We start from the raw sequence: 10,252 nt of genomic DNA, 5'->3' as shown, positions 1-10,252 counted from the left end.
TATTTCCTTCCTTATGCTTGCTTTGGGTTCTTTTTGCTCTTCTATCTACTAATTGAGGTAAGGGCTTAGGTTATTGATTTTAGTCTTTTTCTTTTCCAATATAAGCATATAGTGCTGTAACTATCACACAGAACTGATTTCGGTGCATCCCACGTATTTTGCTGTGTTGTGTTTTCATTTTCATTCAGTTCTGTGTATTTAAATTTTTTTCTTTGATATTTCCTTTGACCCATGGATTATTTAGAAGTGCATTGTTTAATTTCTGTCTGTTTTCAGAGATACTCCTGTTGTCTTTTAGTTTGATTTTATTATGGTCAGAGAACAAACTCTGTATGATTTCAATTATTTTACATTTGTTGAGGTTTGTGTTATGAACCAGGATATGGCTTATTTCAAGCATTTATGGATGCTTGAAAAGAACATGTAATCTGCTATTGTTAGGTGGTGTGTTAAAATGTCTCTTAGATCCTATTGGTTGTTTGTATTGTTCAGCTGATCAATATCCTTGATCATTATCTGTTTAGTAGTTTTATCAGGTGCTGAGAAGGATGTTGAAGTCCCCAACTATAAATGTGGATTTGCCTTTTCCTCCTTTCTCCTTTACCAACTATACTTCATATATTTTAAGGCTCTGTTGCTTGGAGCGTACACATTTAAGGTGCTTATGTGTCTTGGTATACTGATCCTTTTATCATTACGTAATGTCCTCCTTTGTCTCTAGAAATTTCTTTGCTTTGAAGCATTCATATATGTAGCCACTCCTGTTTTTTGGTTTTATTAATGTTTGCATGGTATATCTTTTTCCCATCCTTTCACTTCCAACTTCCTATAATTGTATTTGAAGTAAGTTTCTTGTAGACAGAATATTGTTCTACCATGTTTTTTGATCCATTCTTCCATCTGTGTCTTTTAATTAGTATATTTAGACTTTTTTACATTGAAGGTAATCATTGATATGCTAGGGATTAAGCCTGACTTTTTAATTTTATTTTTCCTGTATATTCTGTTTCTCTTTCTTCTATTTTGTACCTGGAAATAGTGACCTCATCCCACAAGGAGCATCTCCCCTTGTCTGAATGTAATTTATTTCACTGTGTCTCTGGCCTCAACAACTTGCTTCCTGGCAAGGAGTGGGCGGAGGGACCTGAGAAGCTGAGGCCTGGGTAACAAAGGCCATCTCCCTTTTCCCTGAACACTGCTGAAATCTCCCATCACAAGTCTCCTGGCTCATTTCTTACCTTCCCATGTGATACTTAAATACTTTTTGGAAAACTAATTTGATTGGATTTATTTATATTATTTTAATTGTATTGTCTCATATGTGTCTTCTTAGTGGCTTCCCAGGTATTACAATATACATATAGAACTGATTACAGTCTATTGGTATTGATTTTTTACCACTTTGAGTGAAGTCTAGAAACTTTACTTCAATTTAGGTACTTTTAACCTCCCCATTTAAAAAATGTGATTGTTTTAAGTATTTCCTCTCTGTATATTGAGCATCACATCAGGTGGTCTTAGAATTTTTACATCAAACATCAACTACATTTTAAAAACCTATAAGAAGTATAGTAAATTATATATACATATAATTTAATTTATTGGGGTGACATTGGTTAGTAAAAGTATAGTTTTCAATTTTACATTTCTACAATACGTCATCTATATATTGCATTGTGTGTTCACCACCCAGTGTCAGTTCTCCTTCCATCACCATATATTTGACCCCGTTACCCTCTTCTATAACCCTTACCCCCTTACCATCTGGTAACCAATAAACTGTACCTGAGTTTTTGTTTCTTTGTTGCTTTCAGTTTTATATCCCACATGAGTGAAGTCAGATGGTTCTTGACTTTTTGTGTCACTTATTTTGCTTAGCATAATAAACACAAAATCCATCCATGTTGTCACAAATGGCCATATTTCATCTTTTCCTATGACCTAGTAAAATTCCATTGTGTATATGTACCACACCTTCTTTATCCAGTCATCTGTTGAAGGACACTTTGGTTTTTTCCATATCTTGGCCACCGGGAATAATGCTACAAGGAACATAGGTGTACATATATCTTTATGGATAAATGTTTTCAGATCTTTCTGGTAGATACCCAGGAGAGGGATTGCTGAGTCATATGGTAATTATATTCTTAACTTTTTCAGGAAACTTCATACAGTTTTTCATAGTGGCTGTACCAATTTTCATTCCCACCAACAGTGTATGGGGGTTCCTTTTTCTCCATAGCCTCTTCAACACTTATTATTTGTCTTGTTGATGATAGCCATTATAACTGGTATGAGGCGATATCTCATTGTGGTTTTTATTTCCATTTCCCTAATAGCTAGTGAAGTTGAGCATTTTTTTTCCATATTTGTTGGCCATTTATACGTATTCTTGGGAGAAGTGTCTGTTTAGATCCTCTGCCCATTTTTAAATTGGATTTTTTGTTGTTGTTCTTGTTGAGTTGTACAAGTTCTTTATATATTTTGGATGTTAGCTGCTTATCAGAGGGGTTGTTTGCAAAAATCTTCTCCTGCTTGGTTGGTTGATTCTTTGTCTTGTTGATGGTTTCTTTTGCTGTGCAGAAGCTTTTCAGTTTGATATAGTCCCATTCATTTATTTTAGCTTTTACTTCCCTTGCCTTTGAGGTCAGTTCATAAAATCCTCTCTGGACCCAAAGTCCGTAAGTTTAATACCTATGCTCACTTTTATGCAATTTATTGCTTTAGGTCTCATGTTTCGGTTTTTGATCAATTTTGAGTTTATTTTGGTATGTGGTGACAGATAGCAGTCTAGTTTCATTCTTTTGCACGTGGCTTTCCAATTCTCCCAGCACCATTTATTGAAGAGGCTGTCTTTTCTCCATTGTGTTTTTGACTCCTTTGTGAAAAATTATCTGCTCATATATATATGGGTTTTCAATTCTATTCCATTGGTCTGTGTGTGTTTTTCTGCTGGTAAAATGCTGTTTTGACTATTGTCGCATTGTAGTACAAATTGAAGTCAGGGAGTATGACACCTCCAGCCTTGTTCTTTTAAATTAGGTTAGCTTTGGCTATTCAGGGTCTTTAATTAGGGTAGCTTTGGCTATTCAGGGTCCATATTCTGATAATTTTTTGTTGTATTTCTTGAAAAAAAATGCCATTGGGATTTTGATGGGGATTGCATTAAATCTGTGTATTTCTTTGGGTAATATGGCCATTTTAACTGTGTAGATTCTTCCAGTCCATGAACACAGAATATCTTTCCATTTCTTTGTGTCTTCTTCACTTTCTTTTAAGAATGTCTTATAGTTTTCAGTGTATAGGTCCTTCACATCCTTTGTTAAGTTTATTACTAGGTATTTTATTCTTTTTGTTGCAATTGCAAAAAGGAATATTTTTTTCCATATATTTTTCTGAAATTTCATTGTTACCGAGTTTCCCCCAAAATAAGACTTAGCCAGACAATCAGCTCTAATGTGTCTTTTGGAGCAAAAATTAACATAAGACCCGGTCTTATTTTAGTATAAGACCGGGTCTTATATAATATAATATAAATAGTACAATATAATATAATATACAAGACCAGCTCTTATATTAATTTTTGCTCCAAAAGACGCATTAGAGCTGATTGTCTGGCTAGGTCTTATTTTCGGGGAAACACTGTAGTATGTAGGAATTCAACGGATTTTTGTACATTGATTTCATAGCCAACAACTTTAGTGTATTTGTCTATACATAGTTTTTCCTAAGAGTTTTTTGGTGCAGTCTTTAGGGTTTCCTATATTAAGAATCACATCATCTGCAAAAAATAACAATTTATCTTCTTCATTCCCAATTTTGATGCCTTTTATTTCTTTGTTTTACCAGATTGCTTTGGCTAAGACTTCCAATATTAATTTGAATAACAGTGGTGACAGGAGGCATCCCTATCTTGTTCCTGATTTTAGAGGAAAAGCTTTAAGTTTTTCATCAAATATGATATTAGGTGATATTATATGTTGAGGTACTTACCTTCTTTAAACACCCATTTTATTAAGTGTTTTAATCATAAATGGATGTTGTGTCTTATCAAATGCTTTTTCTGCATGCATTCATATAATCATGTGATTTTTGTTTTTTATTGATTATGTGGTGTATCATATTGATCAATTTGCCTATATTGAACATCCATGTGCCCCTGGAATGAACACCACTTGATCATGATGTGTAATCTTTTTGTTGCATTGTTGTATTCCACTTGCTATTATTATTATTTTACTATTATTAATTTTTTAAGGATTTTTGGATCTGTATTCAGAGATATTGGTCTGTAGTTTTCCTTTTTTGTTTGTTATCATTATCAGAATTTGGTATCAGGGTAATGTCGGCCTCACAAAATGAGTTAGGAAACATTGCCTTTTCTTCAATTTTTTGGAAGAATTTGAGGAGGACGGGTATTATATCCTATTTGAATATTTCATAGAATTCACTAGTGAAGCCATCTGGTCCTGGACTATTTTTGCGGGGGAGGTTTAGGATGATTGCTTCAATTTCCTTACTGTTGCTTGGTCTATTTAGAGTTTCCAGTTTTCCTGATTCAGTCTAGGAATGTTATATATTAAGATCTTGTCTACTTCTTGGTTATTGAATTTGGTGGCATATAGTCCTTCACAGTATTGTTGTATAATCCTTTGTATTCCTGTGGTATCTGTCACAACTTCTCCTCTTTCATATGTTTTTGTTTATTTGTGTCTTTTCTCTTTTTTTCCTTAGTCTAGCCATGAGGTTGTCAATTTTATTAATTTTTCCAAAGAACCAGCTCTTTTTTGCTTTTATTTTTTCTATTGTCTATTTCTTCTCTATTTTATTTCGTTCTTCTCTAATTTTTATTATTTCCTTACTTTTGTTGACTTTGTGTTTCATTTGTTCTTTCTCTAGTTCTTTAAGATGTAATGTTAGGTTGTTTACTTGGAATTTTTATTGTTTCTTGATATAGGCCTGTAATGATATAAATTTCCCTCATAATACTGCGTTTGCTGCATCTCAATAGTTTTGATACGGTGTATGTTCATTCTCGTTTGTTTCTATGTATTTTTTTATCTCTCCTATTATGTTTTCTTTGATCCAGTCATTCTTATTAGCATGTTGTTTAATCGCCACATATTTGTATTTTTTTTTCTTGCTTTCTTTTTGCAGTTGATCTCCAATTTCAAAGTATTGTGGTCGGAGAATAGGCTTGGTATGATTTCTATCTTCTTAAATTTGCTGAGGCTGATTTTATGTTCCAACGTATGGCCTATCCTTGAAACTGTTCCATGTACACTAGAAAAGAATGTATAATCTGGTGTTCTAGAATAAAGTGCTCTGTAAAAGTCAATTATGTCCATTTAGACTAATGTGTCATTTAAGGCTGACATTTCCTCATTGATTTTCTGTTTGGATGACCTATCTATAGCTGTCATGGCATATTTAGGCCTTCCTACTATAATTTTGCTTTTGTCAGTTTCTCCCTTTGGGTCTGTTAGTAGTTGCTTTATATATTTTGGTGCTACATTATTAGGAATATATATTTATATATGTAAATTTTTAAGTTTTGAAAAGAGCAAATTGGCAATATTTCTCATATCTGTTTTTCCCAATTTTGAAAACACAATCTAAATAAACAATTAAAAACACAGACAATAGTTTACACTCTTAAACTCTTAAATAGTTCTTTTTAAATACATTTAAATATACATTTCAAAATATATATGCTGCTGTTTAAAATCATGAAAACAGCAAACAACGTAAACATCTAAGAGACTGATTTAGATGTAATCATTTTAGATATAATTAATGTAAAAGTCAGAGTGTAAGAGATTTGTCAGCAGACACTTTGCAGGACAATCGGGAGTGGCATGATATGTTCAAAGAACTGACAGAAAAGAACTGCCAACCAGGAATACTCTACTTGGTAAAGTTGTCCTTCAGAACTGAAGGAGACACCAAGAGACTGATTTTAGATGTAATTAATGTAAAAGTCAGAGTGTAAGAGATTTGCCAGCAGACACTTTGCAGGACAATAGGGAGTGGCATGATATATTCAAAGAACTGACAGAAAAGAACTGCCAGCCAGGAATACTCTACTTGGTAAAGTTGTCCTTCAGAATTGAAGGAGACACCAAGAATTTTCCAGATAAGCAAAAGCTGAAGGAGTTCATCACCACTAGATCGACCTTACAAGAAATGTTAAAGGGACTTCTTTAAGCTGAATGAAAGGACACTAATTTGTAACACAAAAATATATGAAAGTATAAATCTCACTAGAAAATGTAAATATATAGTTAAATAGAGAATAATGTAATGATGGTGGGTAAGTCACATAAATCTAGTATGAAGGTTAAAAGACAGAGTTACTAAAAATAATTATAATTACAACAATTTGTTAATGGTTACACAAGATAAAAATATGCAAATTGTGACATCAAACACATAAAATGGTGACAGTAAAAATACAGACCTTAAGTATGCATTCAAGCTTAAGTTACTATCACCTTTAAATAGACAATTATACATATAAAATGTTTTACATAAATTTCAAGGTAATACACTAAAGATAAAGAGAAAGGGATCTAAGCATACTAGTATAAAAAATCATCAAATCACAAAGGAAGAGAGCAAGAGCAGAAAGGAACAAAATAATTGCAAAGCAGCTAGAAAACAATGAACACAATGGCAAGAGTAAGTCTAAATCTATCGATAATTCCTTTAAATGTAAATGGACTAAATTCTCCCATCAAAAGTCATAGAGTGGCCGAATGGATAAAATAACACCCACCTCTATGATGCCTACAAGAGACTTACTTCAGCATAAAGGACACACACAAACTGAATGTGAGGAGATGGAAAAAGATATTCTATAAATGTGGAATCCAAAAGAAGTCAGGGGTAGCTATACTTATATTACACAAAATAGATTTTCAACCAAAGACGGTAATAAGAGACAAAGAAGGTAATTATATACCAAAAAGGGGATAAATATAAGAAGATATAACATCTATACATCTTGATGAACCCAACATAAGAGTATCTAAATATATAAGGCAAATACTAACAGACCTGAAGGAATAAACAGCACTACAAGAATAGTAGGTGACTAAGGAGTGATGTCAGAAACATGGCACTGTGAGGAGTGCTCCTTGATATCTTCCTTGGAAGTTACAACAAATTGAACAGCTATAATTAAACAAAGGAATCCCTATAGCATACACAAACACGTCTGAGAGATCTATGCATTGAAACATCTGAAGGTGGGTGAATCAGGGCAAACGGGAGAAGGGAAGGGAGAAGTGCAGAGGTGGGGACTGTGGGATGCAGCCCAGAGCTCGCTGCAGTCTTGGGAAAGGGGAGGATTGAGAATGCAGGAGCACTTCCTGTGGCCCCAGCATCCTGCCTGAGGGAATAAGCATGTAATATGCCTGAACCCTGCAATCAGGGCAGAGATTTTGAGGCAAAGACAGGAATACAGAAGGGCCCGAACAATTGTGGGGTAACAGCCCTCACCATCAGGCAGAAAACAAAGCCCCTGAGCCTGGCCGGCTCCCCGTACCTTCCCAGAGCTCCCTCCCTCGCATCCTCCCATTGTTAGCAGTGGCCCCATAAGGAAAAAAAAATGGTAGCAGTGTCGGATTGAAGAGCAGAATATCTACACTCCTGAGAACTAGAGACAGTTCCTGAGTGGCAGATGAACAATGCGGCTAATTCCGGTGACAGGGAAGGAGCTGTGGGGGAGAAGCAGCGATGGTCTGGCAGTCTCCAGTGTGCAGAAGAGAGCAGGACCACATGTATGCCTGCACCTCTCCCAGCCCAACCCGCCCCCCATCTTTCCCAGTTGATGGCAGTGAGGGTACCCAGGGCTGCTGAGACGCACAGCTCTACATCTGGCTGTTGTGGCAGCACTGAGATTTCGCAGGCTCGGAATCACATTGCCCACTACATCCTCCCATGGGGGTGGTGCCCAGAGACTGAGGCAACCTAGTGACAGAGTAGACTCCCACCTCCCCAAGAAATCTCCCACCATGGGAGAAGCCAGAGCAGCACAAGAGAGAAAAATAAAATGCTCTGGCGCCACCTACTGGAAAGCAAAACAAAGACATCTTCATATTAACCTGCCGTAGAATCCACTCCTGTAGATGCCCAGGGAAAATTCATTAATTGCCATGAATAATCAAGGTAACAAAGCAGCTCAGAAAGAAAATAAAAGAGCTCCATAAAATGAACCTAAAGACATGGAAATATGTTACTCAAATGACAGAGAATTCAAGATTTCAGTTCTGGAAAAACTTAACAAGATGCAAGAAAACTCAGATAGGCAGTTAAATGAACTCAGAAGCAAAATCAATGAATATTTTACCAGAGGTTGAAATTTTTAAAAAGAACCAAATAGAAATTCTGGAGATGAACTGTTCCACTAAACAGAGAATTAAAAGGAAAAATGAAGATGTGATGTCCAGTAACAGGGCACCTAACACAGGAGAAAGGTGAAGACAAGCTCCAGGGTGCCTGCTGCTTAGAAAGCAATCAGTCTAGAGTGGAGCAGAACTAGCAGAGGAATGTTTCCAAGGAGGAAAATGGAACTGACATATTGCATCATGTGTTTGACCACAAAAGAGTGTCAAAGAACTGGTGCTGAATTAGGAATAAACATTTTTAAAAGTAAGCAGACACAGGAGGCAATTACTTTGGAAAATGGCAGTATCTAAAAAACTAAACATATACCTATCCTGTGATCCATCATTTCTACTCCAAGTACTGAGTGCACTTGTCCATCTATGGACATGGAGAATAATGTTCAGAGCAGCTTTATTCATAATAGACAAGAACTGAAGGCAACTCAATACTCAAAATGGCAAAATTATTAAATAAATTGTGACATATTTATACAGTGAATCACACTAAAAAAAACAAAGGGAGGGAGTAAAGGTCGGCTATTATAGTTTTGTGATATACATGATTTTCCCATTTCCTCTTTTTTAAAGTTATGTGTATCAGTTCTGGATTCTTTTTTTGGTGGTTACCATTAAGTTAATGTAAAAGAAAGTTTCATACATACAGCAGTCCTTTTTCTTCAGCATGTTTCTTATCTCAATTCCCCTTTGCAATTTCAGACCTTGAAGTTTATATAAAACATATTTATAACAATCTATTTAAAGCTGATAGTAACTTAAGCTTGAATGTATACTAAAGGTCTGTATTTTTACTGTCTCCATTTTGTCTTTGATGTCACAATTTGCATATTTTTGTCTTCCGTATCCATTAACAAATTATTGTAATTAGTTATTTTTAGTAACTGTCTTTTAACCTTCATACTAGATTTCTAAGTGACTTACCCACCACCATTACATCATTCTCTATTTAACTATATATTTACATTTTCTAGTGAGATTTATACTTTCATATATTTTTTTGTTACAAATTAGTGTCCTTTCATTCAGCTTAAAGAAGTCCCTTTAACATTTCTTGTTAGGTCAATCTAGTGGTGATGAACTCTTTCAGCTTTTGCTTATCTGGAAAACTCTTGGTGTCTCCTTCAATTCTGAAGGACAACTTTACTGAGTAAAGTATTCTTGGTTGGCAGTTCTTTGAATATATCATGCCACTCCCTATTGTCCTGCAAAGTGTCTGTTGACAAATCGGATCATAGTCTTCTGGGGGTACCCTTGTATACAACAGGTTGGTTTTTCTCTTGCTGCTTTTAAGATTCTCTCCTTGTCTTTAACTTTTTACAATTTAATATGTGTGTTGTGTAGGTCTTTCTTTTTGGATTATCTTATATGGAAGTCTCCGGAGTTCCTTGATCTGATGTGCGTTTCTTTCCCCAGTTTAGGGAAGTTTTCAACCATTATTTTTTCAAATGAGCTATCTGCCTTTTTCTCTTTATTCTCCTTCTGGGACCCATATAATGCAAATACAGGTTTGCTTCATGGTATTCCTTAAGTCCCCTGTATTATATTTCCACTTTTCCATCTGTTTTCTTTTTGTTTCTCTGAATGGATGAGTTCCATTGCCCTGTTTCAAGTTTACTGAGCCTTTTTTTCCACTTGATCTTAAATCTTCCCTTGAACTTTTCAGTTTAGTTGTTATAATCTTCACTTATGTGATTTCTCTTTGCTACTTTTATACTTTCTCTTTGTTGAAATTCTCACTTATGATGTGTGATCCCAAAATAGTGTGAATGTTTAAATAAAAAGAAAGGATTACATTAAAAGACACATTGCCATTATCCTCCTCAAAATACTCCCTGTCACTTCAA

Source organism: Rhinolophus ferrumequinum, chromosome X (genome assembly GCF_004115265.2).
Source record: "Rhinolophus ferrumequinum isolate MPI-CBG mRhiFer1 chromosome X, mRhiFer1_v1.p, whole genome shotgun sequence".
NCBI classification, from domain to species: Eukaryota; Metazoa; Chordata; class Mammalia; order Chiroptera; family Rhinolophidae; genus Rhinolophus; species Rhinolophus ferrumequinum.
Note: the sequence above shows the minus strand (reverse complement) of the source record.